Below are 10,201 nucleotides of genomic sequence, written 5' to 3'. Positions count from 1 at the left end.
TCAGGCAATTCTCCTGCCTCAGCCTCCTGAGTAGCTGGGATTACAGGCACGCGCCACCATGCCCAGCTAATTTTTTGTAGTTTTAGTAGAGACGGCGTTTCACCATGTTGACCAGGATGGTCTCGATCTCTTGACCTCGTGATCCACCTGCCTCGACCTCCCAAAGTGCTGGAATTATAGGCGTGAGCCACCGCGCCTGGCCGAGGCATTTTTTTTTTGCTCAAAACTAGCTCTAGCTTCCCACTTCTGATACCTAAGCCACCCACAGGACTCAGCCTATTATTAGTACTGGCTGTTTGGATCTGAATGACATGAGGCTTTCTTCGACTCTATCCCCATGCTAAGAAAAACACAGGTCTTGGCTGGTAAAATTCTGCATCTACAGAGTCATAGCAACTGATCAGTACCACAGAGGTTATTCCTGCTGCTGGATGTGTTGTTTTCTGGCTCCAGAAATAGCATGCATTCCTTGCCACCGTGTGTTCCACCCACTCCCTCTGAGAATACACAGACAGAAATTAGATCAGGGACCACTCATGCTAAATGTAAACAGTTGGGTGTATTTGGAGTCCTTTTGTTTTAAAAGTCCAGCAGCTTCTTTTGCACCTGTTGGCAGAGCGTCAGCTTTCTCTGTTTCACTCATGCTGCATGAAAGAGTCCATCACAGCTTCAATTACAAAGCCAACAACATTTGGGAAACCTACTAGGCAATTTCACTTAATCCTCATAAAAACTCTACATAATACATAGTAGATATTATGCCCATTTTGGGAACGAGAGAACTGAATTTCAAAGAAGTTCAAAAACTTGAACAGGAGCACATGGCAGAGCCAGGATTCAAAACTAGGGCTTCGGCCAGCTGAAAGCCTGAATTTCTCTACAACACCAGATTATAAACATAGAATGTTGGACTTTGAAGATTGCTTTGTAAGTTTATACTTTGAGGCACTACTGCTGCACCAAGCACATAAGAATAATAGATAAAATATGGGAAAATGTCATCTTTGCTCAAAAGCACAATGAACATCTCCATGGACTATCCAAAATGAGCCTGAAAACCAAGATTTTTAAGCAAATGAAAAAACCTAACCCTAAGAAAAAAGCCAACAAAGTCAAACAGGAAGAAAAATTTAATACAGATAAAATAATAGATCATCTGACAGATACTTTAAAATGTATTTAGGTTGCTCAAACTAAGAAATAATATGCAAATAAGAAAAAATAAGCAGGAAAAAAAAGAGAACAGGTGAGTAATGAAAAAGAATCAGGAAGAACTCTTGATTAAAAAATAAAGAGTATTCCACTTTTGGGCTAGATGGAGTAACAGAGACCAGATTTACTCTCTTGCCAGAAACAATAAGAAAAACAGAAATGACACAATGGTTTTCAAGACACTTGACATTAGCAAACAAAGAATGTGATCTCTGCACAATGAGAAACAAACAAGGTGGACCCTGTTATTGCTATAGCTTACTGCATTGAGAAGGGTTCCAGGGCACAGTCCAGGGAGGGAGAACTAAAGCCCAGTAGAGTCTCTGACTTGAGGAGACAGAGCTAAGAATCTAGCAAGATCAAGGCAGCTAGTGTTTATAAAACAGAACACCAGAGGGGAGAGAACTGTACAGAGACTAAAACCCAGAAATCTCCAGAGGGTCCCTCTCAAATATCCAGCAGAGTACTAATCAGTGCACGTATGTGAGGCCAGGAGAAGGATCATCTGAAAGGATCTGAGGGAACAGGGGTTCAGCATTTACACAGGACTGGCAATAGTACCTGTTCCCACCAGGGAGAATAAAAAACTCCAAATTCACAGGGCACTGGATAGCGTATTCAAGAAGATCTTGCCTTAGTAGTGAGGAATAATTAGCCTAAGACTACATACTTCTCTGGATCCACCTTAAAAATCATAAAACCAAGATCTAAAAGCATCAAACTGTTTCCAAGGAATAGTTGGAACAAAGTTCAGTAAAGTTCAAGATTTACAGGGAAACAAAAATATCCAGCACCTAATAGGGTAAAATTCACGATGTCTGGCATCCAGTCAAAGATTACTAGATTACTAGGCATGCAAAGAGGCAGGAAAACACACTCCATTATGGAGATAATCAATTGAAACCAACTCAGAAATGGCACAGACGTTAGAATTAGTAGAGAGAATTAAAACAATGATTATAACTGCATTCCATGTGTTTAAAAAGTAGAAACATGAAAGATATATAAAAAGATCCAAACAGAACTTGTAGTGATAAAAATTACAATGAGGAAAATAATAAACATGAATGCAGTTTCATCAGTTTAACAAATGTGACTCTCTACTGAAGAATGTTCACCAGATAATGGGGGAGACTATGTGTTGGGACAGGGAGTATGTGGGAAATCTCTGTACTTCCCTCTTAATTTTTCTGTGAATCTAAAACTTCTCTAAAAACCACATCTTTAAAAAGCATATTATATACAGAGGAACAAAGAAAAAGATGACAGCAAGTTTCTTGATTTCTCTTCAGAAACAATGCAAGTGAGAAGACTTGGAGTAACATCTTTAAAGTGTTAAAAAAAAATTGTTTACCTATAATCCCCATCTAAAAAAAATAAAATAACTTCCAAAACAAAGATAAAAGAAAGTCATTTTCAGACACAAAAGTTGAAATAATCTATTGCCACTAGACCCATAGTACAGGAGATGTTAAAGCAAGTTCTTCTAAGGCCGGGCGCGGTGGCTCAAGCCTGTAATCCCAGCACTTTGGGAGGCCCAGGCGGGTGGATCACGAGGTCAAGAGATCGAGACCATCCTGGTCAACATGGTGAAAACCCGTCTCTACTAAAAAGACAAAAAATTAGCTGGGCATGGTGGTGTGTGCCTGTAATCCCAGCTACTCAGGAGGCTGAGGCAGGAGAATTGCCTGAACCTAGGAGGCGGAGGTTGCGGTGAGCCGAGATCGCGCCATTGCACTCCAGCCTGGGTAACATGAGTGAAACTCCGTCTCAAAAAAAAAAAAAAAAAGCAAGTTCTTCTAAGGTCATTCAGTCAATTCGGAGCACAGCCAGAATTTGAAAACAAGAAAACAGCAAACATTCAACAAACATTGGCTTGTTGAATAATTAAGTACATTCACTTAACCTTCACAATACCCATATACGGTATGCATGACTTGGCCTCACTTTATCCATGAAGAAACTGAGGCCTGGGAAGGTGAAGAAACAGCCTAGGGCATACACATGCCAAGGTTCAAATTCAGGCTTGTCTGAATTTGGAGGGTGTGATCTTTTCCTCGTATGCCAATGTCTTGGGGACACCAGCAGAAAGTGGACCAGAGTGTCCAGCCTCTCTCTGGGAGGGTACTGTCTTACATTTCTCTGTTATTCTTTTTATATAAGTTAATTCATACTACATAATGTATGGCAACATCCTGTCTCCCCACCCACCTTAATAAATATCTATCTTGCTGTCTATCCAAGCTAGTAGTTAACGTCACCATCTCACTCTTTTCAATGGTATAGTAAAATTCCATTTTAAAGCTCTACTATAATTTTAAGTAGATAGTTTTTTGAAGGTTTCCCCCAACCCACAGTTATTTTATTTTCTTCCCTTTTAATTCTTATCTGCTTTTTTTGCTTAGGCACAAGTAGGAAAATAAAAAGCCTAGCTTTGATTAGAAAAAGCTGGCAGCTAGAGATCTTTGTCTGGCCAGCTAAGAGCCCAGATGCTTAGATGGTCAACCTGATTTCTCAAGCTGAGGGAGTCAGTGAAGGAGCAAGTGAAAAGTTGACACCACTATCCAACGGGACTGGGGCATGCAGGTGAGGCCAGGCCCTTTGCACAAACTTTAAAAATGGAACCATGGAGGAGCTCAGAAAAGTTACCCCCATCCCGCAAGAGCAGCTCATCACACTTGTCTCTGCACTACGTCTCTAACACCCCCCAAAAAGGGGAAGCCAACTCCAACAACCCCTTGGTGTCCCTGGAGGTAATGCTCCCTGCATCCCACATCCCACTGGCAGATTGCTGGCTTCCTTTGATGACCCTAATAAAGTCTACCAGTAATAATTTACTTTGCCGGGCCGGGCGCGGTGGCTCACGCCTGTAATCCCAGCACTTTGGGAGGCCGAGGTGGGTGGATCACGAGGTCAAGAGATCGAGACCATCCTGGTCAACACGGTGAAATCCCGTCTCTACTAAAACTACAAAAAAAATTAGCTGGGCATGGTGGCGCGTGCCTGTAATCCCAGCTACTCAGGAGGCTGAGGCAGAATTGCCTGAACCCAGGAGGCGGAGGTTGCGGTGAGCCGAGATCGCGCCATTGCACTCCAGCCTGGGTAACAAGAGCGAAACTCCGTCTCAAAAAAAAAATAAATAAATAAAAATAATTTACTTTGCCTTAGGAGAGCAAAAGGCTTACTGAGGAAAAAAATGAAACAAAAAAATAATTTTCTTTGCCTTAATTAAGAACTCCTGCTTGGAGGCAGTAAAGGAGTGATCCTCCATGGCCTGACGATGAAATTCAGGGTTAAATCTTCCCCTCCACCCACTCCTAGTCTCCATGCCTCCGAACTCTCCATGACACTTTTCTCTATTAGGTGTTGGTCAAGACCTCCCTCACTGCCTTCTGAGGTTTGTTTTTACAACAGTCAGTAAGGGCTTCCATTTACTGAAAGCGCACGCTGAACCAGGCCCCAAACCAGGCACATTACCTGGTCTCATTGATTCCTCATGGCCATGCAGAAGGGTACCATTATTGTGTCTACTCAGAGATCGGGTAGCTTTCCCAAAGTCAAACAGCAAGTGAGTGGCAAAGACTTCAATTGTATGTCCTTGCCTCTGAGCCACACTGCCTTAGTCGGCTGAGAGTGAGCCAGGAGACCCCCGAAAGTCAGACAAGGACCCTGCCTTAAGTCAGATATTCCTGGGATGGGATAGGAATTGAAAGTCAGAGTCAACTGTCCTCCCCCGGGCCCTCTGTCACAGTGATTACCCTCGTAAGTCTGGAGTCCAAAAGGCTTGGGGTCAAATCCAGGCTGCTTCCAGGCTGCATGGCCTTGGGCAAGGTACTCAAGTTCTCCGACTCTCAGTTTCCTCATTTGTGAAATGAAGAAATAACACCCATTGTACAGTTTAGACTCACAGGGCTGGAACTGAGTCAACACATGCAGCAGTGGTGTCACAGGCACCCTTATGAACAGGCCACAGCATAGCAGGTCTGAGCAGGAACTCTGGACACTGACTTCTTGGGTTCAAATTCCTTCTCTACCACTTATTGGCTATGTGACTTCAGGCTGGTAACATGGCCTTTCTAAGTCAGTTTCTTCATTTACTAAAAAAAAAAAACAGGGAAAAAATATTTGCACAAACTTTAAAAATTAATAAATCATAGTTTATTAAAATTAGAACTTCTGCTCTTCAAAAGCCACCATTAAGAAAATGAAAAGGCAAGGCACAAACTGGAAGAAAATGTTCACAGTACATATGTCTAACAAATAGCTTGCATCCAGAACACAGGAGGAACTTTACAACTCTATATTAAAAATGCAAATCAGCAAATTTTTTATGATGAACAAAGATTTAAAACATAAGAGAAGATATGCAAATAGCCAAGAAGTAATTTCAAAAAGCTCAAATTATTTACCAGGGAAATGCAAACCGAAACCATAATAAGAGCATCATACACCCAGTAAAATGGCTCAAATTTTAAAAATTGATGATATGAAATGTTGGTGAGGTCACATAGGAACTAGAACTCTCATATACTGCTGGTGGGAAAATAATATGATGCAACCACTTAGCAGTTTCTAATAAAGTTCAAATATATTTACTACACAACCTACACAACCCAGAAATTGCTCACCTACTGAAATTCCTCCAGCAGAATTTAAGATACAATAGGTCTACACAAAGACCACTATACAAATGCTCTTAGTAGCTTTATTCATAGTAGCAAAAAACTAGAAACAATCTAAATATTTATCAGTAGTCTATGAATTAAAAAATCATATATTTATATGAAGGAATATTACATAGCAATAAAAAAAGAGTATGACAGCAACATATGAATTTCAAAAACATGTGGAGCAAAAGAAGCAAGATACAGAAGAATATATAATGTATTATTTCATATATTTGAATTTCTAGAAAAGATAAATCTAATTTATATTGACAAAAAGCAGATAAATTATTTCCTGAGACCAAGGGGACTGACTACAAAGTGGCACGAGAAACCTTTTTGGGGGTGATAAAAATGTGCTAACTTATTTGAGGTATGTAACTATGAGTAGAATTACTAATCATAGGGTGGTTGTATGTTCTAGTTTTATGCACCATCAGACCTTTTCCCAAAGTGGTTATACCAATGGTGGTGGTTTATACTCCCACCAGCAGTATACAAGTGTCTCGGTTGCTCCACTTCCTCAACACTTGATATTGTGACTCTTTTTAATTTTAGGCACACTGGTGGGTAAATAGTAGTAATTTGTGATTTTCATTCACATTCTCTGAAGACTTTCCAATGTGTATTGGCTTTGGAAAATCCTTTTGAGACATTTTGCCTGTTTTAAAACTAAAATTGAGTTATCTGTATTTTTCTGTTTACATTGTAGAATTTCTTTGTATCATGCGGAGTTGAGTCATTTGCCAAATATAAGTCGGTATAGCTTAAATTTGTATTATTCTTTTTATAAGTGAGAATGAACATATTTTTATTGATTAAGAACTATTTGTGTTTCTTTTTCCAAAAACAGTCTTTATCTTTTGCCCATTTTTTAAATTGTTTTGGCCTTTTTTTCATATAAACAATAGGAACTCTTTATACCACATATTATGAAGATGAGCCTTTTGTCTTAATATCAGTGAATATCAGAGTTAATATCAGTCCTATACAAACTCTCAGAAATCAGAGAATAAGAAAACACTTCAGGCTCATATTATGACGTGAACATGAATGTTTTTCTTAGCTTGATACTTAGCTTTGTTTATGGTGTATTTTTTGGCCATGCAAGGTTTTGTTTTGTTTTTTAAAGAATTTATCAACCTTTTCTTTTAGATATGTAGTCATTTTTAAGTCCAATTTCCCCATTAGATACCAAAAAGAGGTGACGTCAGGCAATGTCTACCAGCCTTGGACTGAGCCTATGGAAGGGCCTGAGCTAGTGGGGAGGGGAACAGGGACTCAAGTCCTCTTTCAGCTACTTATTAGCTGTGGATCTTTAGGCAAGTCACTTTATTTCGCCTTATCTCAGTTTCTTTTTCTGCAAAATGGGGATATTAGGACCCACCTTACAGAGTTGATGTAAAAAGTAAATGAGATATTATATGAAAAGCATCTAACGCAAAGCTAGCATAGAGTATAAACACTCCATACAAGATACTTCTCTCTCTAAATTGTTGTGTGTGTGTGTGTGTGTAACAGGTGTAAATAAATGTGTTTGTGTCTGTGAGTGGGAGGAAGCAGGGCCCAGCTGCAGGATATAACACACAGTTGGCTCAATTACTCATGGCCTCAAGATTAAAAAGCGGCTCCAAGTACTTACAGGCCCCAGGATAATTGCAAATCCCACAGCCTGGCTCCAGGCCAGAGCACTCTGCCTCCCGTCCCTTCCCCCACCTCCTCCACTAGTGGTCAGAGCCTGCCTCCCCTACTCCCTCCCTGGGGTGGCCTGGCCCATAGATACCCAGAGGATCTGAGACTCCAGGGTGGTCTCGAAGGGGACAGGCTGGGGCCTTGGTGGTCTGCTAAGTCTTCTGGAGATCCCCATCTGGACTGCTTGCTGCTCTGGGGACCTCTCCAGGCGAGGAGATCAGGGTAGTCCCGGTGAGTACAGAGGCTCTGCATGGCCTGGGGCTCTCCCCCTTACACATGGACTCAGCCAGAGTTGCAAATCTCATTCCTTGGCACACTGGAGTTCACAGAGCAAGTAGGGCTTTAGATCTCTGTTTCTGAGAAAGGGCCACGAATTCCCTTTCTGTACGCCCATTCTTTCAGAGCTCTGGGAGAGCTGGCAGTGCAAAGGAGTTCTGCTGTGAATCTTCTAAGCAGACCAGATACCTCTTCCCTATGGAGCTTTGTGAAGCTGTTTTCCTAGGGCTTTGCTCAAGATGAGAGGCACAGAGACACCTCTGGAACGAGTTGGAAAGTTGGCATGAGGCCAGGGAGGTCTCTGTTCCCTCAGAAGTGCCAGTTGGCCTCACAAGGGCCTGGTGCTAGGAAAGGGCTCATGGGCAGCAAATCCGTGCTCCTTCCTGTTCTACTCACTAGGGAGGTGGGCACCAAGAAGGAATGTGATTTGCCTGAGGTCACTACGTTAGAAGCAAGTCCAGGCAGAGATCTAGAAGCTAGGAACACACTCTTCTCCCTGTGTGATCCCAGCATCAGACATTGGGTCTTCAGTGTAATGGGAGCTCAGAGTGATGGTTGGCTGGATTCAAACACCAGGTTTCCTGGTGGCTGATCCAGTACTCTCCCAAGATGGCACTGGAAAGTTTTATGCAAAGAAATACTTTGTAAGATTCTTTTTGAGGGTAACTGTGGCAGATTAAAGATGGCTGCAAAATCATGGCTATTCCTCCGTGGAGAGGTGGGGCCCAGTTTCCCTCTGCTTGAAACTAGGCTGGGCTTAGTACCTCGCCCGACAAATTGAATGAGGTGGAAGTGATGTTCTAGGACTTCCAAGGCCAGTTTAGCAGCTTCCACTTTAGTCATTAGTTGACACCCCCTCTTGTAACCCTGAGCTTCCGTGTAAGAAGTCCAGCCACGCTGAGACCGCCAGCCCAGAGAACTCACTCGCAGGCCTCTGGCTGACAGCACCTCTGAGTCCAGCCTTCTCACTTTCCCAGAACACACCCCAGACATGAGAATGATGGGCCCTCCAGACCATCTGTCCTCTCCATCTCACTTAGGCAACCACCATGAATGCCATGCAGGGCAAAGAATCACCTGATGAGTCCTGCCTGGATTTCTGGTCTTCAAAATCATAAGAGGCAATCAAATGATGCTTGTTTTAATCTACCTGAGTTTTGGTGCCATTTGTTGTACAATCATAAATAACTGTAGGAAAACTTTCCCTCTCCAGGAGCTGCTGCAGAGCCCGTTCCAGAGTGAAAACACACAAGCTTAGCCAGCCCCAAATATTACAAATGTAACCTGGCCGCCAATGGGCACAAAAAACTAAACCTAAGTCTCCTGTAGCAAGCACTGCATGCCAGGCACTCTGTTCACACGTGATTCTCAAGCCACCTTTCTTCGGTATTTTCGTGTGGTGTCTCCATTTTACCAGAGAGGAAACAGACAAAGGTTAACAGAATTGCCCAAGACCCTGCAATTAACAAGTTGCACAGCTGGAACTGAAAACCCATGCTGTCTTCCAGAGCCTACGTGTACTGTCTCCCTTAACGAGTGGGCGCTTCCTGGGGCTCTCCCCACTCGGGAGACATCATGCCTGCACAGGCTGTGTTGGTGACACGAGGGACCCCTGGAGTAGACATGGGAGTGAGGGTTCCAGTGCCCAGGAGAGCTGCCTCCAGGATGATGAATGAGTCCAAACCCGAGACGCAACCTCATTCCATTCGCCCAAGCCCCCTCCCAAGGCCCCGCCACAGCTGCCACCATCATGCCCTCCTATCCTATTACAAACCCCAGACCACCCGCCTCCCAGCCCCCTCCTCCTCCTCCTTCCAGTCCGCAGGAGGGCCGAGACCGATCCTTCCTGGGAACAGTGCTAAAGCTGGAGCACAAATCTGTCAAAGGCCATGCCAGCTGCTGTCATCGCTGTGGCCCCCACTTGCTGAGTTCATTCCCTGGGGTCCCAGGCAGCTGGTGCTGAAGAGGGACAGGAATAAGGGCCCTGCAGTGAGGATGTGTGGAATCCTCCAGCTGCCTTTGTTTAGAAGTGTCAGACCACACCAGGCCTGGGCTCTGCACCTGCTGCTGGAGGAAGTCACCTCCTACTTCCCATCCAGGGCATGAGTGTCACCTCTACCTCCCACTCAGGGCATGTACACACACACACAGTGTCACTTGTACCTCTCACTCAGAGCATTTGCACACACACACATACACACAATGTCACCTCTACCTCCCGCTCAGGACACACACACACAGAATGTCATCTCTACCTCCTCCCACTCCAGTGTGTGCTCACACACATACACATACATATGCTGACATAGTGTCACCTCAACCTCCCACTCAGGGTATGCTTATACACAATGCACAGA

The sequence above is a fragment of the Sapajus apella genome, unplaced genomic scaffold, assembly GCF_009761245.1.
Source record: "Sapajus apella isolate SASKATOON/1434 unplaced genomic scaffold, GSC_monkey_1.0 scaffold13, whole genome shotgun sequence".
NCBI classification, from domain to species: domain Eukaryota; kingdom Metazoa; phylum Chordata; class Mammalia; order Primates; family Cebidae; genus Sapajus; species Sapajus apella.
This window is presented reverse-complemented; position numbering follows the sequence as displayed.